Genomic DNA, 26655 nt, shown 5'->3' with positions numbered 1-26655 from the left:
AGACACACTTCTGTAAAAATAAAGTCTACGATCCTATAGCATATCTTGACTTTGTAGTTTGATCAAAGGAAGTATGAATAATCTACTGAAAAGCACAAAGTGCCATCTATTTTGAGTGTGGAATTACAATTTACTCAAGAATATCAATTGGTTTTCAGCCCAGATAGCCCCCTTGTTTTAACATGTTGGTCAGGCTGGCTTTCTTGTGAGATGAGGTGGGCTAATGATGGCTGGCAGAGAAACATTATACATAACTTGAAACCTTGAAAATGCTACTGCTACATAAAACCATTTTGCAGTAGAAAACAAATAGGGAAGTACTAGTGTATAAGAAAGAACACTGGACTGATTGGAATTAAAAAGATGTGGGTGTAATTCAGGCTCTGTGAATAAAGAGATATATTCACCTATTCAACAGATCTTTATCTACTTGGCTAGATACTGGGACCACAAGATGAACAGAAGAGTTTTTGCAGTAGAGACTGTGCATAGAGGGAGCAAATATAGGTCTCCAACTTGGCGTTGGTTTCTTCGACCTCAGATTTGAATCTTCAAAGTGCTTTCCAAGTAAAAAATTAAGTCAAGATTTTATGTGCATGCTTGCAATATGCTGTGGTGCAGCACCAGGAAAATACAAAATGAAGCAGGCAAGATAGTCCTAGAATTAAGACTAAAGTCGTCCATATGGCATTATTTTCTTTTTCACATAAGGATATAAACATTACCAAATGAAATAACCATTTTGTTAACAGTAAAAAATCACTTTTTATTTCTACTTCTTGATATAATAAAAAGATTGAGAATATACATTCAAATGATCCTTCGGAGCAAAATCGAATAGAAATGGTAGTTAATATCAGCCTGTTTATCTAAAGCAATCTTTAATCATTTCATCTCTCACACAATTCCCATTCTGACAAGGCAACGTTTGCAAAGAATTTGGACAGTAAAATTGTCTAGTGGTAGAGCACCTAGCTCACAGGAGAAAATATTAACAAAGTAATTGGTACATTAGATCAACTGGCTGGAAACAGTATATCTTTTAATGTTACCTGTTTATATCTAATTTTTAAAGTAAGAACATTTTAAAGTAGCGATATCCTTTTGAAGCATGAGAATGTTAAATAATTTATTGAGATTATACAGAAATGATCAAGAATAAAAAGCATGAGTAATTTTCTCCTTAGAGATATCTAAAGTTTGTTATTCTAAATCATTAATACTTCTATTTATCCTTCAACCAGGACTCTGGCTACCTTTAAATAATTTTAATCCTTTCAATTACCATAAATCCCAGAGCTCCTAAAAGAAAAGGCTGTTTCTATCAAACTAGAATAAGAATCCTGTTTTTTAAGCTAGTCATGTCCTTCCCATCGACGCTCATATTCACACCCAATGTACTTGTTTACCCCCAAACCTTTCTAGGCTTTGCATACACTGTTTTCTAGCGCATTCTAGAAGGCCTTCTCCCCACTCCCTAAAGACCTCATACCAGAAAAAATAAACTTTAAAACAAAGGTTACAACAAGAGACAAAAAAGAACCCAGTAATCCCACTTCTGGGTATTTAACCAATGAAACCCAAAACACTATTTTGAAGGGACATATGCATCCATTTGTTCACTGCAGCATTATTTACAATAGCCAAGATATGGAAGCAATCTGGGTGCCCATCAATGATGAATGGATAAAGAAGAGGTAATGCATATGTACCATGGAATATTATTAGCCGTAAAAAAAGAATTAAATTTTGCCAACTGCAACAGCATGGATGGACCTAGGGGATATTGTGCTGAGTGGAGTAAGTCAGAAAGAAAAAGATGACATTATCGCACGTATATGTGGAATCTAAAGAACAAAATAAATAAACAAATAAAACAGAAACAAACTCATAAAGAGAACATTTTGATGGTTGCCAGATGGGAGGGGGGTTGGGGAATGGGTGAAAAAATTACAAATTAGTAGTTACAAAATAGTCATGGGGTTGTAAAGTATGGCATAAGAAAAAGAGTCGATGGTATGTGATGACTGTGTATGGTGTCAGATGGATGCTGGATTTATTGGGGTGAATACTTCGTAGGTTATTATGCTGTATACTGGGGCTGACGTACCACTGTATGTCAACTGTAATTGAAAAATAAAAAATTTATTTAAAAAATCTTCAATACCTGCGAAGCACAATAAAGCAAAGTACAATATAACTAGGTATGTCTGTACACGTGCACACACACACACACACACACACACACACACACAGAAAACCTATTTACCTTTAAATACTTGGCTAAAATAATATCCATAAGCAGCCTTCCTTAACTTCTACAAGTTAAAGTTCTTCCCCATGGGCACCCATAGCACCTTCTTCATTCCGCTATTGCATAATTTATGACATGACTGTGATTTACTACCTAATTCCCTGTAGACTCTCTGTAAGCCTAAAGACTGGGCAATGCCAGGTGTGAATACAGATTTGCTCATGAAAGAACTATGGAAGGTAACGGTGAAAAGGCTTTGATCCCTTTGCAAAGGATCCGAACCTTAACATCTACTACTTCCTCTAGTTTTGCAGCATTAAAAGTCATTTATAAATTATAAGGAAAACACATTTGGTATGTGTATTGTCAATTAGTCTATCGATTTTCAAGGTTCTGTCAGATTTTTTTTCCCAAGGAAGTAAAACATCTCTGTAGCTGAGACGCAGAACAAGTGCCCTTAACTCACACAAAGTCTATTAAATGCATATAAAAATTCATACCTGAAATACTTACAAAAAATTTCCCATTTAAACTGATTCATCCAAAAACAGGAACGCACAAGAGGAAAAAAGCATACCACAAGAGTTTACAAGGGAAAGTGGGTGTGGTTCGACACTATAATTCATGTCTTTCAATGTCAAGAAGTGCTTAATTAAAACAATATAGACCAACCCTCCATCATAAACTGAGGAACCACATGTGTAGTTACTTATGATTACTACGTACAATGTCTAGTCAAATGGCCTATAGAGATACATTTAGGAAATGTGAGAAGTAAACACATAAAACAGCAGAAACATCTGTACACAAAACTTATCCAATAGCATAGCTAAGGCAATTTATAGTGACGGAGAGGGGAATTAACAGGTATCCAAGTTCCAGATATATTAAACAAAGGGACACATTAGTTTTTATTATTTCCAGGGAAACTAGGCTCTACACTTCCAGAAAGCACAATACTAGATGCACAGGTTTACACCATAGTCTAACATGAATGGCAACCAAGAATGCAGTCTCTTCATCCCTGCCCAGTGACTCAGATTATCCCCTTGTTATTCATTTCCATGTATAGTCCATCTCAATAAATATATCTTTTCGTTAATATTTTTTTTTTAAGAAGGCATAATAAAATCTTAGGCATCTGGATTTTAAAAAAACTTCATTTTCAAGTTTCTGAATATAAATATATGTTTTAGAGAATCCATAATAATTTAAAGTTAATAATAATCATTAGTTTCCTATGGTTCTTGGAGATAATCATCATTAATACTTTTTTATATTGCCTTCTCAGTCATTCTCTATGTAAATATACTTTTAAAAATACAAGTGACAATATAAGGACATTATAATTTATATTATGTCCTTATATTGTCACTTTTTAGGTTACTATCATTTTCCTATTTCATTAAATAGTTAAAAAAAAACTAGATAACTAGGTAGGTAAGTAGGTAGATAAGTAGACTGCTGAGCAGTCTACCTTCTAGTAGCATTATATGAGCATTCTGATTACATAGGTCTTTTTATGTTAACATTTTATGTATAGGCCACATTGTCATGTACTTTTTAATTTAATAATATAATGTACCAAATATGATATTTCTTTGTTAAGTATTAAGTTTAAACAAGTCTTTAGGTCTATCTCTGTTTATATTCTTTTTTGAACTGTTTACAAAGAACTACAAACTAATTTTTTAATTGGGCATTGACTATTTAATTGGGTAGTGATTATACTGACTTGAAATAATTCTTTATATATGGCTTTAACTCTATTTTTATATATTACATATAGAGAGAATAGTTTTTATGATTTGACATATGCTAAATTTGTTTTATTTTTAATGTAATTACATGTATGAATTATCCCTTTTTTTAACCTTTGCTACTATATCTTCATTTACCTTTCCACAAAATCCATCAGCTATTCATGGACATTCTCTTCTAGTATACTATTACTATACTTTTACATTCATTATTTGTAATGGTATTTTATCAATACAATATTCTTCTGAGCTTTCTCTTCCAAGTATTTGTCCATTCTATCAACATCATAATATTTTTTAATTAATATCTTCTTTATATAAACATTTCTTGGCTCTTATTTTTTCTACAAAAATGAAACTTAGAATCACTGACCTGTGAAAAATTACCACTAAATTTTTTATTAAAATTATATTAAACTTAAAAAATTAATATAAAAAGATTGAAAATAATTAATGAATTGTCATATCTAGAAACACGAGTCTCCGCATCCTCGAAGTAAAGTTTAATAGTTTCCTTCGTATGACATTCACATTTCTTATAAAGTTTAATCCTCGGCATACTTTTTGTTGCTACTAGAAATGGATTCCTTTTTCCTCATATTTTAACTGGTTATTTATTCTTATATAGATCATATTACATTATTTATAATGGAACCTATACTCTGTTAGTTCAGCTGATTGTCTTGTGGATTTTTTTGTTATCTACAAATAGTTTTATCCTTCTTTCCAATAGCTCTCTTTCTCAGTTCTTTTTAAAACACTAGCTGAGTACTTCAGAGCTATTTTAGATAGCAGTGAATATAGCTGGTTATGTTGCTAATTCTAATAGAAAATAAAATTCTAGTGTTTATTAGTATTTTGGCTCTTGACAGCATGATCTGAATTTTGTTTAAAAAATTACAGATATTTCCCATAAAATATTAACAGTAGATATTTCTAATAATGAGTGGTTTTATTTTCCTTCACATTTTGCCAATAAATGAATTATTTAGGTTTCTAAATCTACCTTTATACTCTTTACAATTCAAGTTTTGATTTTTTTTAAATCATCCATTTGATTATATTTTCATATGTGGAAAAGAATCTAAAAAGTATTATCACTTTTTAATCTACAGATAACTAGTTACATCCTATAACTCCTAATTTTGCAATTTTTTTTTTATTATTAATTATAAAGTCTTCCAATTTCTTTTCTAAGCTTCCTAAAATGAATGGACACACAACCTACCTCCTTACTTCTATTAAAGTTCCTTGCTTATGGAGAACAATTTAAACTGCAAATAATCTTGGTTAGCAATCATTATCTTGCAGAATCCAAGAGTGAAACAAGCCTAAACAAGCTTTCTCTTCAGAAAAAACATTCTACTGTCCTTTGTGAAAGATAGCGGATAAAAATAATGTCTGGATACATATTTCTCAAAGTAAATGTATTCTAATAAAAATAATATCTCATGTTGTTTATTAAAATACAGTTGTGCTTAAGACTACAGTACAAGATGCCATAAAATAAAAATATTAACAATTTGATATTAGGAACGTCGTAACATTCCCAGATCAGAATTCCATGAAAACTAGATTCCACTACTCTTAATAAGACTTGTATTTAACAATTTCTTCATATCCTCATCAAATCCTATTTCTTTCACTTTCATTAAGTAACCATTATATTGAACCCATCTTGCCATTTGAAATAATGAATTTGAGATACATTACCAAGAAATGTCAATTTCAAGTATAAATAGCTAAACTTTTTCACTTTTATTCTACACCAGGAAAGTTTCAACATGCTAAAAAATGCAAACTGCTACCCATCTTCTAAAAACAGAAATGAAATAATTAGGTCACAATAGATGGCTCCTTTCTTGGAGGATAAGAAAAAGAGACGATGAATGCAACCAGAATGTTTATTGTCCCTGCAATTCTTCGGGCCTGGATTCCAAGTGTGATTCTTGATGTAGGTTACTATGACAACTTAAGTTACAGAAAATGTCCCCTCTTCTACCAAGTTTTCTCCACAAGATCATTCCAAGCCTCCTAAAATCTGTGTGCATGAATTACCTGTAATAACAATAAACATTTTTTTTACCAGTTTTATTCAGAAATGCCCCCATTTAAATCCTGAAAACCAAGTATAAGCATATAAAAAATAAAATCCATTAAGTCTACACACACACACACACACACTCTTAAAATATAAAATGTTGAGAGTATTCTGAAACTACTCCCCATTATCAGAGGCACAGTATATTACCACCATATGCTTCATTATAGAAACTATGGGAAATTACTTGCAAGGCAGTTTTGAATCAATGAGTATAGAGCTAAATCCTGTTTATCACTAATGCTTTTTACAGGAAGGTACCAGAACCAGGATGGGAGAAGACTGCAGTCCTATTTCAAGCAGAAAGAGATACAAATAAATAATCTGTAAAATCTTATTTTGTTTTACCAAATAGGATTTTAGAGAAAATATGAGATTTAAAGTTTGATCTCAAACAGTTCCAAATTTATAAATCTAACAAAGATGTCTTGTGATAAAGTGAATTATTCTGTCATCATTCTCTAAAAAAAATAATGGCTAGAGAGAAATTGTATCATTATGGGAGAAAATGTGATTTAGTAGAGATATTAGGATTGCAAGACATTAAAAATTTAAAGTAGCTCCACACACACACACACACACACACACACACACACACACACACACACACACAAAATATATAAGGTAGTTTTACAGTGTAGCAATACTGAGAATTTAAAGCTGGTTTTGTTGCTCATTAAAGTTAAAAATTAGATGCTTCCTTCAGAAAGGCTTAGAGAGCTCACATACTTAGTAGCTAGCACAGGCAAAAACGTTTTATAAATTTCATGTATAACTACACCCTAGCCCAGGAGCCCTTCGTTTATATAACACAAACAAAACTTCATTTTAAAAGGAAAACAAAAAGCAGTACGCTAAAGGAGCCTCTTTGCACTTGAAGTCAAGAATCAAGGGCATTTAATTTTTAGCATACTGAGCTTCTGAGAAGAAACAACAGAAATGAAAACTCTTCAGCAGCAAACTCTAAGCAAATCAGACATCTCCTACCTGTATTAGTGAATAACTACTAGTTTTTCAGAGAAACAAAATAAAGTTTTCAAACCCAAATGTACACAGTCCCTCAACATTAAACTTGAACCACAATTCTTTCTTGGTATAACTTGCACATAAATCCTCCTACACAGAAAATAATTCATGTATAAAAGAGAGATTTTCAGAAGAGCTTCATCAATAATGGAAGCCAAACTAAAATTTAAGTAATTATCTAATCATGGAGAGAACTTTAGTCGGTTGAGCTACATAATAGATTTTTTTCTTGTCTTTTTCTGACTATTACAAATAGAAGGTCATTACAAATAGCAGGGCTCAACTAGGATTTCTCAGCTCTCACATGGATACAACAAAACTGCCTTATTACAATCAGACTATCATTTACTCTCAACACTTGTGGCCTTCTAGCTCTGATTTTTGCTAATCCAAAAGCAATGTAGCAGAATCCATAGGGGAACTGAACCACTGAGAATATGAACTTGTTGCTTTTTGGAATCTGTTCCTTCTACACAGTCTAGTAATTACTAGAAGGCTCTAAAGTTATACTTTTTTATTTCAGGGGGAAATTAAATTATGTCAGACCTTCAAAATCCATCATTTAGGCAAAAATGCAAGCACATAACTTTTGCAAATGAGAGACTAAGGAATTTATGAGACAGCACGCTGGTTGGTGCCCTTAAAGAGTTTATTCACCTGTAAAATGTGAACAGTTTATTCATAAGTGATTCACTTACTACAAACAAGGTCAAATTACTTTTTCTCCTGGGACCAGTAAGTCACTTTAATGTTCAAGAGACATGAGACGATACACATCAAGCATACAAAAAAGTGGAAAATCATTTAGTTGTATATTTTAACCTCAAGGGATTTTGTGCGCGCCCCCCCCGCTTTACCCTTTACTTAAAGGAGCCAATTACTGACACTACTAAAGAGATGGAAGCTCAAACTATAGGCTATATGCCAGACTTATCAAAACCTTCTAACTTTTCACTGTTAGAAATACATAGGTCTCTGGTTTAAAAGAGGCTGCCCATTTAAAGCATTAATAGCAGAGGGGAGAGGGGAGGGAGGAGGCGGGGAGGTGGACGGGGGGCGATTTAAATAATTTCTTCAACTAAAAAAATTAATTAAAAATAAATAAATAAGAAATAAAATAAAATAAAATAAAATAAAGCATTAGTAGAATAGTGCTCAAGAAGCCAAAGAGTAGTGATACACCAATTTGCAAAATTTTGCTTTGGACTTCAAATGTGGAACCCAAAGCATGTTTTATGATGCTAGTATTAGTTACCATCACTAACCACGCTTAAACTTATCTAAATAAAGGGTTTACAAATGATGACTTCTTAAGAGTTCACCAGTGAACACAATCTCGAAAAGTCTCCCAAACTTTAAAAAGTTTTTTTTTTTTTTTTTTAAGTTACTGTAAGTGATATTCTTCTAGGATGTGTGTAGAGTACAAATTTACAGACTCACCTTGCTGTGCTGGAGTTCCCAAACAGGAGTGTGAGGTAGTCCTGAGGAAGGGTGGAGCACCAGATAGGTATTCTAGGAGGAGATACACAGGCACCTGAAAAGGTACACAGTGTTCTTACAGGCCTGGCTAATTTTTATCTTAACAATGCTAAATCGTTAAATGCTAAATGCTAAATGCTAAAACTCATAATCATTAAAGAGCAAAATACACAAGCTTTCAGCTTCAAATAGTTTTCCCAAGAATTTTTCCTCCCTTTTCCAACCCTCCCCTTCAGTCATTTGAATTGTAGGACTTGTCGGGTGGGTTTGTTTGGTTTGGTTTCAATTCATATTTTTGTGCCTTTGAAAAAGGAATTTCAGTTGTTTCTTAAAATGGTCATTTGATGGGCCCAGGGTGTTCTAGGAAAAAGTAAGCCTTCTTTTTCTCTTGACCAAAGCTCCCTGCAATGCCACAATAATTTCTTGAAAGCAGTTTAGCAGTTAGACATTTGGAAAATTGCCTAAAGCTAGGGCCTAAAAATGAAGTTGAAGGAGAGAGCTCAGGTTTTCAGTCCTAAAAAATAAAAACAAAAACACACCACACTTTTCCTTGGTGAGTACCAAGCTCGACCACTGGCTGACCTAAGAAAGAGGGTAACTTGGCACCAGTTCTTTTGACCATTCTATTGCCTAATCCTGTGAGAATGTGAAACCCTGCCATGACATTAGTTATAAAGAAAGCCTAAGAAAGAAATCTTGGCTACAAGACGAGAATTGACGCAATTCTTATGTCTGCTACATTCAGACTATGCCCTTAACAGATGCTTCTGCATTTATTTATAGAAACATTTAGTTTAGTAACAAGACCATCTTCTGTCAACTTTTTTTTAATATAGCAAGATACTGAACTACTTTTATTATGAAGAGAAAATGCCCCCCCAACAAGTTATAATCAAATTCTTAGTTATGAAATAATATGAAGCATCAAATTAGAAATAGTGTAAGGAGAAAGAGCTTGTGGACTCGAAATCTGATGCAAACTAGCAGAAAAATATACAAATTTAAAACACAACCAAGGCAGGGGGAAGCCAGTCCAAAGCTGCCCTTGCGCAGCGGGGTCCTCCGTGCCCAGCCGCTATGCTCCTGAATGGGGACACTGTCTCCAAGTCCGGTTACTAGACTAACACTTCATATAACTTAACAGTTGTTATAAAAATGCCATTCGTTTCCGGATTAGTTTTTACCTAGTGTTAGAGCTGGAGTGCAAAGGTACATTAGTGCATGCTTCCAAGTTTTTTTTTTTTTTTCAAAAAAGAGAGTAATGGTCACATTTTTTTTCTAATGGGAACAAATAGGCTTTAAGCCAACTAGATATCAAAGAATTCCTGTTTCATCCTCTTACATCGTATGGGTTAGAGCCTTGTAGCTTCAACTACTTATTTCCTAAAGAAGCTAGAGGGAAGATACACATTTGAGGCTGATTTGCCTTGGTAAAAGGGTCTGTCCATGGAGCATGATGTCATCCAGAAAGCAATGAAGGTCCAACCCTGCTGGGAGAGAGGACTGGGTGGTGAATTCAGAATTATGAGGGAAGAGGCTAAATATACCAACAACCCTAATTCCCACCCTTGGGCCTAGAAGCTGTCTGGAATCCAGCCTGGTTGGCAAAGCAATTCTTATTTATTTAAATAAAAATCTCTTTTCCTACCCATCTTTTCTTCTTTAAAGCCTCATCTCTCTTTTCAGTTTTGTTTCCAAGAAAATCTTTTAGATGTAGGAAAGTTGAGAAGGTGTTTCTAAAACTGACATAACCATTATCTTCTTTTGTCCATAAAATAATTATAAGAGCCAGACACTTTAAAGGCCAAGATTATGATCTTATTCTCTCGTATATAATTCTAAATGATATTAACTTATATATATTGACACTAAAACCTCTCCTTTTTAGATTTTTATAATTGTAAAATTCTGGATGAGTCAAATCTCTTTGGGATGGGATGGAAAGTGTCCCAGTCCTGCTGGTATCCTGGGATATGCTTGGAATACCTGTGGGAAATGCCAAACCTGACAAGAAGTGAGGAACTCAGGCTACTGTATACCTGTCCTCACTTCTCTAGTCCTTGTGAGGCCTCAATCGTCTCTCATGCCCGGAGCCAACTTTTTGTGTTGTCCGAACTCCAACTCACCTTCCAAGAGATAACTCAAATGTCTCACATCTACTGGAAACCCTCCCTCATCCAAATTAATCATTACTTATCACATACGTAATTGAAATGGGCCAATAACCAACATGTACAATTTGGGGTAAAAGGAAAGGATAAAAATTGGAAGCCTCTCTACTCCAATAATTATATTATTTCTGATACAATTAATAGGTTATTTGAACATTCACCAACACTTCTAAATATGCTAAAGATTAGGTACTCTCCTATTATGGTAGCCATCCTCCAAGGTAGCTGCCAAAGATTTTGGCCTCCTGGTCTTCACACCCTTGTGTATTTTCTTCCCACAATAAGCAGAGTTAACTTGTATAGCCAGTAGGATATCATGGAAATGAAACACACAGAAGCAGCCCAAAGATGTCTAATCCCTGCACAATTTAGATAGAAACCGGGTTAAGAGGAGCAGCCAGCAGAGATGCTCACAGAAGAGGCAAGCTGCCCTTGCTGACTTGGAAACTGGCAGCAGGCTACATATCATAGGCCCAAAAGGGCACGTGAAACCCACAAGCCTTAATGGTCCAGCCGATCCAAGAAATGTGAGGTCATTCATATTGTATAAAATCAAGGCTCTGAAAAGAAAACTGGTTTTGTCTTCTACACATTCTGGAGGTAAGCAGAGACAACAGCAAACACCCTCACCCCATCTATGCTGTGAAGCGAATTTGGAAGTCATAACCTCCTGGATCCTCAGTTTCTCATCTGCAGAGCAAGCTTTTGGGAATAAGTGCACCTGACGTGCCTTTTAATAACTAACATTGGAAACATCTTTATGACCCTGGGAGATGCAGGATTCTGGAGGAGGATGACGTGAAGAACAAAAATCATCATGGCCACCCCACCTTCTGGGTGGGGGACAACTCAACCTGGAATGTGGGGGAAACGAGACCGGATATACCTATCTTACTCCTTTAAGACTAAGGGCAGGCTCTGTTACAGGGTCACAGAGACCAGGAGAATCACTTGCTACAAGCCAGAGTTAGGAAAATGTTTGCATAAACACTTCACCTAATAGCACTTTCTATGTGCCAAGCCACTGTTCTAACTACTTCATGCATATTAATTCATTTATTTCTCATAACAATTCCATGAAATAAGGATTTTCCTCATTTTGTATCAAGGCAAGAGGCAGGGTGGTTAAACATATGACCCAGGTCATCTAGATGGTATATGGGAAAGTCTGTATATGAACCCTGCCCTGTCTATTGCGGTCTGGGCTCCTAACCGCCGTGCCGAAGTGCCTCTAGCTAGGACTCGCAGCTTGTTCTCCTGGCAGGAAGGCCTTCTCTTCCTGAAATATTAATTTCAGCCACCCTGGCCCAAATTCCACATCGTAAGATGAGGATAAAACCAATTCCTTCTCAACGGAAAAGGATACTTTTATGTGAAAATGCCTAACAAACATATGAAAAGATGCTCTATATCATATATCATCAGGGAAATGGCAAATTAAAACAAGACACCACACACCTATTAGAACGGCCAAAATCCAAGACACTGAAAACACCAAATACTGGTGAGAGTGGAGCAATAGGAACGCTCATTCACTGCTGGTGGGAATGCAAAATGAAAGACAGTTTGGTAGTTTCTTACGAAACTAAACATACTCTTTCCATAGGACCCAGCAATCATGCTCTTTGGTATTAAACCGAAGTATATATAGTATACAGATCCTTGAAATGGAGATTGCTATGCCTTTCTCACATGCCACAGATCAAATTTGATACAGACTTAAGAGTAGCTTAAAGTTAGCAAGGAGAATGCCTTTGAAAACTATAATATAGAAATAATCAATCATGCTTTAGATGGTGCTGACGAGTAAAACCCTGACAGCAACAGCAAAGATCCTGCAGGGAAAGCAGAGTCACTCTAAGGTGAAGACTGGTTTAGCCTTTGTTTCAGTGATTAATTTTACAAGCAGCAGCAAGGTCATTCAGCATATCTGCCTCATGCCACTCTATGAGAAAGGAACCAGCAACTAAAAAAAATTAACATTATATAGAGTGACATTAACATTATATACTTTATCATCGAAGATGAAAGATGCTATTGTTATGCTAGGCACAACAGGAGTGAACAGGACTGATCCAGTAAACCAGGACATATGTCACCCTGACAATACACCTCTTTCCTCTTTTAATAAAGTAACTGTCTCAGTTATCTCCTTACGTTGCCCCTAAAACGTACCTATCCATTGCCTATTTCCTACAGAACAAAATCTATTTATAGGATAATATGCTAATATTGTCCTTCAACACTTCCCCCAAATATTATGTTTAATACACTGTTAAAGAAGGCTATTTGATATCTTTCATGTTTAAAATGAAAGTTTTAATAGATTTTAAATTATACAAAAATTCACCGAGTTGAAATATCTCATTTCATGTTTTAAACAATTAGCTTGAATTTAAATTATTCTTGCAATGAGACTATCAAAACAGTCTGACATCTACATCTCCTGTGATGCAAAAATTAAAATTAGGGCATTTATAACTACTGTTCTTGCCTGGGCTCAGCCAGCTCAGTAGCCAAGAAATCCTCTCACGAACTTAAAAACTCAGTACTAAGCCCATCCTACTTCCACTGGCTAACAGGAAGACATCGATAGAATTTAAATTACAAACCCACTTATTTTGAGTGTTTTGTATGGCCAACATAGTGCTTTTGATGTTTTTTTTTTTTTTTTTAAAAAATGGAAATCATTCCAAAAATCTAGATATATGGATGGCTTCTCTGAAAAAAAAAAAACACCTTAAGATTTTCCAAATGCTGGTCCACCCACATTTCCTAAGGGCAGCAATCAGCTGGAGTTGAGTGGCAACAGGGCCCCCTTTAGGTAATTCAGTACTCCAATTTGCCACAGTCTTAACCACCATCCTTTACACCCACTCCCCCCTTTAATGACATCTGCCTGATTGCTGTAATTAATTTGCAAACACTGCCATAAAGCATTTGTAATAAATACCCCCCACCATACACACAAGGCTAAACACATCCTGGTGGTGTATGACTAGGGCATCGTACACCATCAGAGCCTCGTGAGTTCTAGACCCTAGACGGAGAGCCTCTAGACTGACCACATCAGGTCAGTCTACTGGCTGACTGATCTGTACGATCTCTCATTCTTTTGCTCACTTGCAACGCTTTCCCTCATCTCTTCTTTTTCTCCCTATGTTGGCCTCATACTCTCACACTAGCTTTTCCAACTAGATGCTTAGTTAACTTTCTTAAGTTTTATTTAAAAAATCTCTCCAAACCTATTTTCTCATTCACAAAATGCATAAATTTACCTTTTAGAGTTGTGAAGATCAAATGAAAAGTGGGTAAAGGGCCCAGCACACCCTTGTACATGTCATATGCACTTAGTTATTTAGGTCGACAAACTCCAAAATAAAACTAACAGTGAGCCAGCGCAATAAAATTTTTTAAAAACCTTTGTTTCTAGAATTCGAGTTTTAAAAAAGTTATAATGTGCTTGTTTTTAAAGAACAGGTAACAAAACTATTATATAAACAATTCAGCTAAATCACATAATAGCTTAATGGAGAGAGGGCATCTGTATAGCATTGAAAGTCTCTCAGAAGGGGCCTGCGAGATTTCCTTTGTTGATTTCTCTGTTCTCATTTAGGCAACAATTTCATTTCTTACAAGGTGTTTTAATGAAGGCACAGAAATGACTATGGACATGTCTTTCCCAACCTACACAAGAAGCATAACAGTACATAAGAACGTCCAAACCCACAGAGAATTTTTATGAGTTTATCTGAGCCCAAACTGACAATGCCAGAAAGATCTTAAATGCTCCACAAAGTGGCAGCTGGAAGCTTCTTTCATGCATTTGGAATTAAGGAGGGAACTTAAGGAAGATTACATGCAAGTGGGAGAAAGCTAGGCGGGGCTAGTTTACAGAATAGTTAAGACTGTGTGCTCTCTTGAGGGTTAATATCCCCTTAAAGAGTATTACTTCTGGTATTTCAAAGGTGTGTTAACCTAGATGCACAAGAATAATGGGCAGAGCTGGATTAAAAACCTTTCACTGAAGAAGTTATAGGCCTGGGGTGTGACTATCCACCATGACCTGCCCCAGTTAGGAATTTTATTTATTACAGTATCCCTTTTTCATATATAATAGTTATTACATTCTCTTTATTACTTTTTCAAAACCAAAAATACTACCCATTTTGTTATGTGTATGTGTGTGTTTCTTAAAATAGAATATGTGAAGGAAATCTTTGGTTTCCCTTCTCTAAAAAGAATGCTGTATTGAAGTATATTGACCCACTTAGTCAAAACAAATAAAAGCAAAATGTTCACATTTGCAGGTTAAATGAGACAAATCTACTGGAGACTTTTAAACACATGGCATGTTTGCTTAAATCAGTTTTTAACTGGGGAGAAAGGTACCTAAAAAATTTGATGAAAATGGAAAGAAGTAGGCATAAGGATGAAATCTAGCTTCTCATACCTAAAGTTTTTAAACTACCACTCTGAATTTTGCCACTGTTATCCTCAGTTAAGGGTCACCTTCTCCAGGAGACCTTCCCTGATTCCTCCCTAACTTCCAATTAAAATCTAGCCATTACCTTCCTGTGTCCTGACTCTACCTGCTACAAACTTTCACTACAGTAAAGAAAACACTTGCTGTTGATCCGTCTCCCCCACCAGCCTTATAAAAATTCAGAGGTGAGGACTGTCTCCTTGTTGTTACCATCACTTAACAAAGAACACGAAAATACTCAAACTCTTTCCTCTGCAGCAGAGCGTCAGCATGGAATGGTAGTTAAAATCGACAGTGGGGGAGCCACTCTGGGTTAGAATCCTAGCTCTGTCCCACTTTTCCTACTCTAAGTTTGGCAAATTATTCTGTACCTCCATTTTTGCATAGGTAAAATGGAAGATAAGAAAGTATAGACTCTACAAGGTTGCTGTGAGATTCCAATCAGTTAATACACGTAAAGTGCTTAAGGACTTGGTATATGACAAGCATTCAGATGTTATTATAAATAAAATAACCATTATTATTTAAACATCAGCCTACAATACCTCATACTCAATGTTTACCTCATTCTTCTTGAAAAGATCATCAATGATCTCCTTGTTGCCGGAAGTCAAGGACTTGACTTCCATCTTCAGCTTCAATACTCCTGGCCACCTCTTATGTTCTCGAGGCTTATCCCCTTTGCTTTCAGCGAGGGCATTGCTCTCATTTTTTCTCTCTGCCTTCTTTTCCTGACTGGGCCAGCTGCTAGAGCTCCCCGCTGTTTCACTCTCTTATTCTACCTGTTTCCAGGACAAGCTTATGTAGCAATTGGTCTTCAACTGCTACATGTGTCAACTACCACCACACATGGGAAAGGAGAGTGGAAAATTCAATATACTTTTATCTTTGGGGATAGCTTCAAATAATAGCTACATACAGGTTAAATTTATGTTAAAATTTAGAAGAAAAAAGATATATATGCGTGCCACTGCCTCACATTTATTTCATAAGTAATACATTCCAACCTATCTAAAAAAAATCATCTATGTTAAGTTTAACTACCAAAAGGCATCTTCATGCTTGAGTGTGTAAATATTTGCACATACCATTCACCAGGCTGCAGCTTGTTTAAAGTATTGGTATGTATGCGTGGGTGTCAAAATTTTAGCCTTACCTCAGCAATATAAATCTTTGTCTTTGAGCTGTATGAAGTTGATAAATATGCAAATATCTAGTAAACAGATATAAAACACAAACGCTGTATGCACGCTGCATTAATATGGAAAAATAACATCGTCACAAACCTACTTTACATATTTTGTTAAGACTATTCTATACTCAAATTAATGTGCTTAAAAAGTACACGTCTCTATTTTATTAAACAAAATGAACAAATAATAATGAAACCTCCCTAGGTATCTCAATGACCTAGATGTGTTTCAATATCTGTAATTTATTTTTTGAGTAAAATTTGTTTTTTACTCAAAAAATAAATTATTTCAGCATATACAGTCTGTGATATTCTGTGACACTGTTTAGGTTAGGCGATAACTCTAATGGTAGTAGGAGGGTGCCCAAGGGTGGATCTGGTGGGCTCCCACCAGGAAGCCCATACTTCAGAAGCGGTTACAACAGACAAATACTTTGGGGGCACTTTGCTCATTACTTACTGGATGGATTTTCTTTGGTGCGTTCAGCAGCTTGCTAATTAGCATGATGAATATCAGAAATGGGATCACATGGGTGAAATTAAAAGATTCAAGTATGTAGGCATGCTAAAATGTTTTAGAGACACTTTCACCATCGACTGAACAGAGTATAAGATCCGATAAAGCCAGAATCCCTGATGTCAACTAAAAGAACGAGAATCTTTCCTCAGCCATCCTGTTGTCTGCTTAAGTAAATAATCCTTGAAATGTATATCAGAACACCTAAAAACAAAGATCAGAGACTTCACCAAGCTTATAAATTAGGTTGTATCAACCCTTTTGGGCTACTGACTAGGGAATGTTTATCTAAAAATTATCAGTTTGTGTAGTAGTTTAGTCAAAACTTGTTTTCTTTATAAACTGTTAGTGAGGTTGTAAGGGAGCGGGTGACTCCCGCCTGTTCCAAGCTTCTTTGGTAGTTATCATTATCTACTGATTCCCCCTAAAAAAACACCTCGGAATTGAGCAAGACCAAGCCGACTGTGGAAGAATGGTCTGGATACCTGTTATGTTATACAATGCATGGTCTTCCTATGACTTAACTTTGCATAGAGAACGTGAATGATGTTTAGCCTACCATCACAGGTTTGCTGTGACAACCAAATGACTTAAAAGATGTGCAAATAATCTGAAAACTGTAAGGCACCATAATCATGTGCAATATTATTACAACCTTTTTGACTATGCTTTGAAATTGAAGAATGCTGGCCTTGTCCTGCCTCTTTCCTGTATGTTAGTTTTATCTACGTGCCTGCTTTTAAGGCCCTCATTCTGTCGCTTCTGGACCCCCTCCACAATAAGCACATGCACACACACAGGTTTTGTGCTTATTACTTATTAACATATCATTATTAATACAATTTGTGTATTATACAAATAATACATAATACGAATATTATGTCCAGAGATAATATATGAAATAAGAATTAATAAAGATAAAAATGACGGAGCATGAAGGTTTTGTGACTGCCATTGAAGGTGCTCTTACAAGACAGGTGAGACTGGGAAGTCTGACTTCCAGAAATATAAGGGTATTATATTTAGGCCCAGTCCTAGTCATTTGGGAGCTTAAAAATAACTCGATTTGACCTTAGAATTGAACAAAGTGTTCCAGATCGGCTCCATCAGAAGCTCAGAAGCCTCTGCATATTCAACTATATATATATCTATATCTCTATATATATTTCTCTCTATATGTCTCTATATAGACATATATATATATATATATATTTTAATAGAATGTTAGAAGAGTTTCATCTTTGTTTCCACAACAGGTCTGAAACTCACTGTCACTAACAAACTGCCACTAAATTGTATTCACTCAGTGCTTATAAACAAATACTTACTTTTGTCTATTATCTCTCCTGTGCCTTTGTTATCAGACTCTGGGAAACGCTATGCTCCATCTCTATACTCCCTCAGAGAAGAAAGGACAAATGAATTGATGCTTGCTCCTACTATCAACAGAAAGCGGCTGAGGATTTTGAACCATGGAGTGTCACAAGTACTAGTCTCACATCCTACCACTATTTGACCTTCCACTTCTGTTCTTCAGTGACTGCTCTTTGGAAAGAGAATATGGTACAACCACCTCCAAGTTCCTCCAAGGATCAACGCTACCACATCTCTATAGGAATTCTATAGGTTAGTATGTGTTATCAGTGGTCCTGAATTTAAAAAAAAAAAAACAAAAAAAACCTAGTATTTTTGCCCATACTGTTGCCATCTTACAACCTAGCTGTTTTTAATCATGACTTTTACAAGGCCAACTCTTTTGCTCTTAGCAAAATTAAAGAGTGTACAGTTGACCCTTGAACAATGTGGGTTTGAACTGTGCAGAGCCACTTATACACAAATCTTTTCAATTGACCCACACAGTTTGAACCTGCATTGTTCAAGGGTCATCTGTACTTGATTCTCAATTTTTTTTGTCTTACGAATATTTTAAGTTGTACACTTAAGTCAGCAAGTCGTATTGCTTAAAAATGATTTACATTAACTTATTTAACTACACACTTTGTTAGCTTGCTGAATACATGAAAGATGGAAAAACTTTTTCTTGCTAAATATATGAAGTCAAGAAGAAAAACTCTTAATGGTTTAGGTGGATTATGTCCAAGAAAAAAAATCAAAATGATCAGTAGAATGAAAGAGGCTTATAGGAAGTTAGGCTGTTCCTTATATAGAGGAAAAAATAAATAACGAGATGGTTATGGGCAAATTCCCATATAAGTTTCTTTCTGTGTAATGATTACAGATATAACCCATAATCTCAGGCATTTCAAAATACTTAAGTCACACCCAACAGGGATGAATCCATGCAAACATCTTCTCGATGCCATAAAACATGGCTGGCTTAAACCACTGGTAGTCAGAGTCACAGAAGTAGAAGGCCATCACATATTGACTTAAAAGAAGGAATCCTGGACCAAACAGGGTCATGAAGTTGCTGTTTCTAATCTCACCTTGAACACTCACTGCTGAATGATCTTTGGCTATTCATTTAGGCTTTCTGAGCTGATTTCCCTATCTACAAATTGATCTGATTATTTCCAACAGCTGTTAAGAATCAAATGATACAATGACACAAAAGTGGCTGGAAAATTAAATAGTGTACTGCAAAAATCAAAGGCGAGGGGAAGCAACACCAAGGGAATAAGCTGTTGACTATGGAAACATCCTAAGACTCGGCATCAAAATCACAACTTTCTTGGTAATCTGTGCAAAACCCGGAGAGTCCCTGTCACATGATGTCAGGATTATGACAGCAGATGGAAGGAAGATTAGAGACAGAGGTGCTGGTAGGAGAGGAAGACAAGACTTGTTCATAAAAGTTTACTGCCTTGGAATAAAGTCCAAATTCCTCAGTGCAGCATATAAGACCCTTGTGACCTGGCCCTAGCCACATTTTCAGCCCCATTTCTCTCTACTCCCAGCAATAATACCATATTGGGTGACACTAGACACTGTGCTACCTCCTAATGGTACTTTGCACATCCATGCTCCCGGGCTAGCTTCCACCATGGTCCACCAGGCGTGATAGCCTCTTCCTAGTTCCCCAGTCACTTCGCCCCACCTTTCTTCCACTGTCCACTAATCATTATTTCTTTTGGTCCTTGGTCTTTGATCAGAGTGCACTGTCTTCTAAACAGATTTCTCTACTTCCCACAGTTGTAAGTAATAAGCCATCCTCTTTCCTATACCTATTATCTTTATTTACAAATAGGGCTTTTGAAAGTTCAAGTTCTGCTTTGCTAGCTAGACTATAAGCTTCTTGAGAGGCAAGGGTCATTTCCTATGTTTGCAATACCATTCACAGCAAGCATAATTTCTTCGACACATGTGCTTCATAAATGCTTATGTTGTGAATATAAACAAGGTGATCTCAATACACTGTATTGGATGACACTAAGCAGTATTTTAAGCCCCAGTTAATTATAAAGCAATCTTGATATTTACTAATGTAAAATCTGAATTAAGTAGAAATCTTAATGTAAGACAGAGACAGAAAAAGAGATAGAAAAATCTAGCTAAAAAAACAGCAAAATGCTAAACAAACTTTAGGACAATGTGATATCCTTTCCCCCAAGGGCGGGAGGAATTATTCCTACTGTCAGGCCACGCCATCCCATTGCATACATCTAACTAGTGATATCAAGACTATTTGTAGTGCTCCAGTAGATCACGTTCTCCCTTACATACTGTGCCTTTGTGCCCACTGTTCTATCTGTATGGAGTATCCTCCTCCAAAATGCCTTTTCATTCCGAAGTCAGCTTAAGAGTGAATTTTCCTCCTACATCTTCCCTGATTTCCTCAGGCAGCCTTATGAACATCTTTCCAGAGGATTCACTTCCAAGACCACCCCAGAAGCCCACATCTCTATTTTATTTATCACATTCTAAAACTTATTTCTTTAAGTGTCTGTTCCAGATAAAAAGTACCTGGGAGAAAAGACTGTTTATAAACATTTTTTTTCATATCCAGCCCATAAACAATCAATAGATACTGTCTAAATGGACCAATGAAGAGTAAAGGAGCCACCCAATCTACCAATGTAATTTATCTACAAATACCTAAACTCACTGTATGGGGTTCTGGATGGAGTGCTCACTCATCATTTATTTGGAAGAGGCAGACAAGCTTGGAGTGCAACCCCAGCAGTTTTCACCACTCCTAAGTATTATTTCCATAGAAACAATACCAGCGAAGAATGGGGTTCTCTAGGTTGGCCCATCAAGTCCTATTCTATTTACAGAATCTAAAATAGTTAAAACTGCTAGTGATTTTAGGGCTCTCAGAGCTAGAAAACATAATATCAGTAAAAATTCCCTGCCTGTTTTATAGACTTTTATGGGCTAGACCAAAATCTTAGTCCTCCTTTTTAGTGTAAACATTCTTGGGAAAAGATATCCTAAGTTCCAGACCACCACGGATTGCTATAACACTCACATTTTAAATCAGAGGCTTCCTTTAAACAGTGTTTTCTTTGTAAATTAGCCAAGGCATTGCTCATGTATGTGTCAGTGGGGTTTCTTCCTCCTTCCCCTTTATTTATGTTTCTACCTCTTCCACTGGTATGATCAGGAAAAATTGGTTTAATATTAGTCCAAATAAAACATCATAAGCAAATCTTCTGGAAGAAAAACACACTACATTCATGTTTATGCTCCAACCTCAGCTGGTCCCTCAACACTGCCTAGCTCTTCATCCATTCTCCCTGGACCCCTCTCACTGAGCACGCAGGGGCTGCCTGCCCCAAAGCTTCTCTGCTTTGCTCAAACCCCCACCTCAAAGCCATGTGCTTTGAACTTATAAATAACCACCACCCTTCACTTCACAGAGAAAATTAATGGCAACTGGACTTAAGTTCCCTCCCTGAACACCCACCCAGATTTTTAAAATGAAGGATCTTGGCAACTAGCAGACCTTTTCACAGATTCACTATCTCATATTAATCCTCATGACCAGTTTCTAAGGAAGATACTATCACACCCAGCTGACCAATGGATGAGCAAACTGAAGCTCAAAGGAATTAAATTATGTGTCCACAGTCCCATAACTACTAAATGACAAAACAATTTGGTTCTTATGACACTGAGTTCACATGGCACTGCATCTGTTTCAAGTCAGCCCCAACTTATTCTCTTTCACACGTCCCACAGTCTAGCTGAACTGGCCAAGCTGCCTAAGCACTTTACAAACAAACTTGCCTTTGCCTCTTTAAAAAAAAAAAAATCTTTTTTCTGATTATTAAATATATGCTCATTTTGGAAAAATTTTTTAAGTATAAAAAGATGAAAAAGTAAGATTAAAAGTCACCCGCAATAAATAATAATGAACAATCTGCAACTATAAATAATATGGATGAATCAGACAACGTTGAGTAAAAAATCAGATACGAAAGAGTACAAGCTGTATGATTTCATTTATATAAGGAACAAAAAACAGTCAAAATTACGAAATGCCATTAGAAGTTAGGGGAACAAGGGGGACTGTAAGAATGTGGATAATGTTCTATTTCTTAACCTGGGCACTTGTTGTATGGGTATATTCAGTGTGTATTACACACATATGTGTGTGTGTACACACACACGTATTATATATAAAACACTTGAAGTCAGATGCAATGTTAATATTTTGGTGTGTTTTTCCTTCCCAGGACTTTTTTTCCTTTTGTTATACCTGTTACAAAAAAAGAAAAAATGATCACACTATATATTTAAGTTTATATTCTGACATTTCACCTAACATAAAAATGTACACATTTACCCAAATTACTGTAAGTTCTTCATAAATACTTTTAATGGCTGTATTACATTCTATTTGGTGCTTATACCATAATTTATTTAACCATTTATCAACCATTTAGATGTTTCCAATGTTTATTATTATAAATATTGCTGTAGTGAATACTTTTACCCTTTAAGTCACTTAGCCAGTCTCTCTTCATACTCTGCTTTATATATTTATAAAATTGTATGTTATATCACATTCTGCCATATGTGATTATATACTTATCACATCCTCACTGCTCAATAATAAGCTTCCTCAAAGCACAGACCACATCACCCCTCTTCATATGCTCCAGAGAACCTTACTCCTGAACATGATAGGTACTTATTTGTTGAAGTGTTTTCAGAACCAAGTAAAATCTCCAGTCCTACAACCTAGATTTCAGTATCACCTCTGTCGTCCATGTAATATGAATGTTTTAGTCAGCCATATTCCAAACTCTTTGTTTAGTCTGCACGTGAAATGCTTAGAAATAGTTTAGCATGACTCCCCTTGAAGGTGTAAAAAGCAGCCAGCACAGTGAATTCAATCAACAACTAATAGTGCCATAGCCCAAGGATCCAAGGAGAATCAGACAAGTTCCTGCCACTGAAGAATTTATAGTTGGTGGACAATCAAATATAAATTCTGCTTCCCACAGGCTAGCAGGAAAGTGACATGCAAGGAATCTTGACTCCTCTATTCCTGAGCTTTCAAATCACAGCTGTACAGCTGAGAACAAACACCGGCCTGAGCCACACTCTGAAAACTCTGCCTGGTGGGCACCTTCATGTTCATTAGTCTGTGGATGAATGTGTTTCTTGTATTTAAATATGTTTTGAAGTATTTTACAAATATTATTAACCCAATCACATCTGATAATGCAAAAGTATGATACATGTTTAAAATGCTAATAAAAAGATACACCATTATGATAGAAACAAAAAGAGTGCTTATAAAAATAATAGAGAGTGGTGAAAAATAGTTTTCTTTTTGCATATGGAATGAATATTTGTAACGCTGAAGGTCAAAGGATGAATGGCACTGAAAGTGAAAATGGCTAACCTATCTATACCTATTATAACTAGGCAGTAATTATTAGCCCGAACAGAGAAAAGAGATCTTCAAAGGTATTTTCCATTTTGAATATACAACGGGATGATCAGCTGTATATTCAAACAACTTGCTCTAGAAGTCAGAGTGCAGAGCACGGTAGGAACAGATCTGGAAGTCCATCACCATCCCAGTTGCAGAAAAAATAAAGAAAGTGGGTGAGACCACTCATAATAGGAATTCTCACATCTTTAGGATATGGACACTTTTGAGAACTTGATGAAAATTTTCACACACACGCCTCACAACGTACATAAACAAACATTTTGGGAAAAAAAATATCAGGCAGCTTATAGGCCCCCTGCTGCCCACACCGGACTGCAGGTTAAGAGATCCTGGACCAAGGGGTGGTGAGGGGAGGTGGGAAGAAGGTCTAAAGCAGCATTTCTCAACCAGGACACTACTAGCAAATTGCAAGGAACAAATCTTCATTGTGAAGTATGCTGAGCACCCCAGGCCTAGCCCCTGCCCACTAAACACTGGCAATACCCACAACCTAGTCCCTGTGACAACCAAAAAATGCCCCCACATACTTATAAATAGTACCACCCTATTTGAGAACTCCTGGTCAAAGGGGAGAGCGGGAGGCAGCAAAGAAGTCTTTGAAAGGTCAGAGATGGGAGGAAAAGATCTAATCCTCCAACCAATAGGTCATTACCATGTCCAAAATACAACCCCACCTCATCTAAGTCATCCCTTGTGGGAATTATTGCAATCATGTTCTAACTGGTCTTCCTGCTTCTAGTCTTTATTTTTTCTTTCTTTTTATTAAGTCACCATGCTATACAAGTTACTCTGCTGTGCATTACATCCCAGGACTTATGTATTTTAAAAATGGAAGTTCGTACCTTTTGACTCGCTTCACCCATTTCACCCATACACCTCTATACTCCCCCATCCCCCCGCCTCTGGAAACCACCAATCTGTTCTCTGTATCTATGAGTTTGGTGGTGGTGGTTGTTTAAGATTGCACGTATAAGTGAGATCATACAGTGTTTGTCTTTCTCTGACGTATTTCATTTAGTATAATGCTTTAAAGTCCATCCGTGTTGTCACAAATGGCAGGATTTCCTCCTTTTTCTGGCTGAATGTCCCATTGTATGTATATTCCATATTTTCTTTATCCATTCATCCATTGATAGACACTTAGGTTGCTTCCATGTCTTGGCTTCCGGCTTCTATTAATTCCCCTTGGCAAAGTCCTTTCCACAGGGCAGTAAAGTGAGCCTTTTCAATTTTATTAATTTTATTCAACAAAAACTTTTATAATAATTATCTGCCATGCTGTTCTTTACAAATATGACCACATTCAATCCTCACAACAACACTATGAGATAGGTGTCACTACTATTCCCATTTTACTGATGAAGCGAAGAAAAGTTACAGAACTACTCCACGGTCATAGCACAAGTATGGGGTGGGGATTTTAACCCATGCAGCCAGCTCCAGAGTTTGTGCTCTTGCCTAATCCATGCTACTCTCCAATTCATTCATTCTTCTGTTCAAGACCTGCCAGTGTCTTCACACTCAAGAGTAAAGACATGGGCCTCCAGTACCTCTTCTATCTCATCTCCTACTACTGTCCCCTACACGCCCACTGGCCACACTGGTCTGATTGCTATGCGGTGGGCACACCTGTATGCACCTGCTCCAGGGCCTCACTGTTTCCTCTACCTAAAGTGGTCTTCCTCCAGACAGTTACAGGGTTGGCTTCTTCGATTCATTAAAGTCTCTATGCAAATGTGCTCTCATGTGAGACTTCCCGCCTATCTGATATCAAATAACGCCTGTACTCCCACCCCCCAGGATTTTTAATTCTTTCATCTTGCTTCATTCATTTCCTCCAAATCACTTACCATCATATAAAAAAAAGTAAAAATTATTCATTCATTTATTATCTAACTCCCCCCAGTTGAGTGCATTTTCCATGAGATCAGGAATTTCGTGTTTTGTTCTCTGCTACGGTCCATGCATGGATGGGTAGGTAGTTCATTTTTGAATGAATGAATTAACAAAGAAACAGTGGTGACAAGAAAGTCAAGAGGGAGAAGTTTCAAGATAGAGGGAGACAGCTCAAGAGTGTAAAAATGCTATAAAAATCTTTGGTTATATTAGGGGTGAAAAGATTCTCTTGATTTTGGCAATTAAGATATTGGTGCCTGTGGCAAGAAATGAGTCTAAGAAATGGTAGCTGGCTGGGGGGTTAGTTTGCAGGTGATAGAGTAGAAGCATTAAGTACAAGCAACTCCATAAGAAGATGGCTGATGGAGACAAGCAGCAATGTCTGGAGAGACTTAAGCATTTTCTTTCCAGACTGATGGAAGGTGAGATTGAAATTTAATACAAAGAAAGGATTACTGATGGAGAGAGGCCGTGGAGAGAGCCAACTCCTGACTGTAGGGGATGAAGAGGTTCTTCCTCATTAACTAGCAAATGCTCTTCTCTCACCCTTGGATGATCTACACTGACAGTGTTCTCTCTAACTCAGGTGCTCCTCAGACCTTCAGCATGGTCAGACTGTGGAGGGGTTAGTACTGAGTCCTGTTCAGATTTCCAGTTCAGACAGAACATGTATACAAGCTCATTAGAGCTAGGTAAGGGAGAAAGACACTAACTCTTCACTGAAATACTTCATATACATTCATTTCCATATATATGGACACACGTAAACATCTCTTTTTATACCAAAACAGCCCTGAGTGATAAATTAGTAGCCCCATTTAAAAATCAGAAAACTTGAGGCTAGATGAGCTCATAACCTTTCCAAGGCTACCCACATCCATCCAGGGTTAACTGAAGTG

At 36.4% G+C, this 26655-nt stretch overlaps 1 protein-coding gene across 1 annotated transcript in view; it reads right to left on the bottom strand.

The window, feature by feature from the left end:
* RASSF8 (Ras association domain family member 8) overlaps positions 1–26655 on the bottom strand; it is a 105734-nt gene that overhangs the window by 71673 nt on the left and 7406 nt on the right. Inside the window, exon 2 of the mRNA XM_006912696.3 lies at positions 8582–8675. The gene's annotated coding sequence lies outside the window, so the exon portion shown is untranslated. The remainder of the gene's footprint in view (positions 1–8581; positions 8676–26655) is intronic.

The sequence above is a fragment of the Pteropus alecto genome, unplaced genomic scaffold, assembly GCF_000325575.1.
Source record: "Pteropus alecto unplaced genomic scaffold, ASM32557v1 scaffold103, whole genome shotgun sequence".
Lineage (NCBI taxonomy): Eukaryota > Metazoa > Chordata > Mammalia > Chiroptera > Pteropodidae > Pteropus > Pteropus alecto.
The sequence above is the reverse complement of the archived record's forward strand: the minus strand, read 5'-3'. Positions and strand labels throughout refer to the sequence as shown.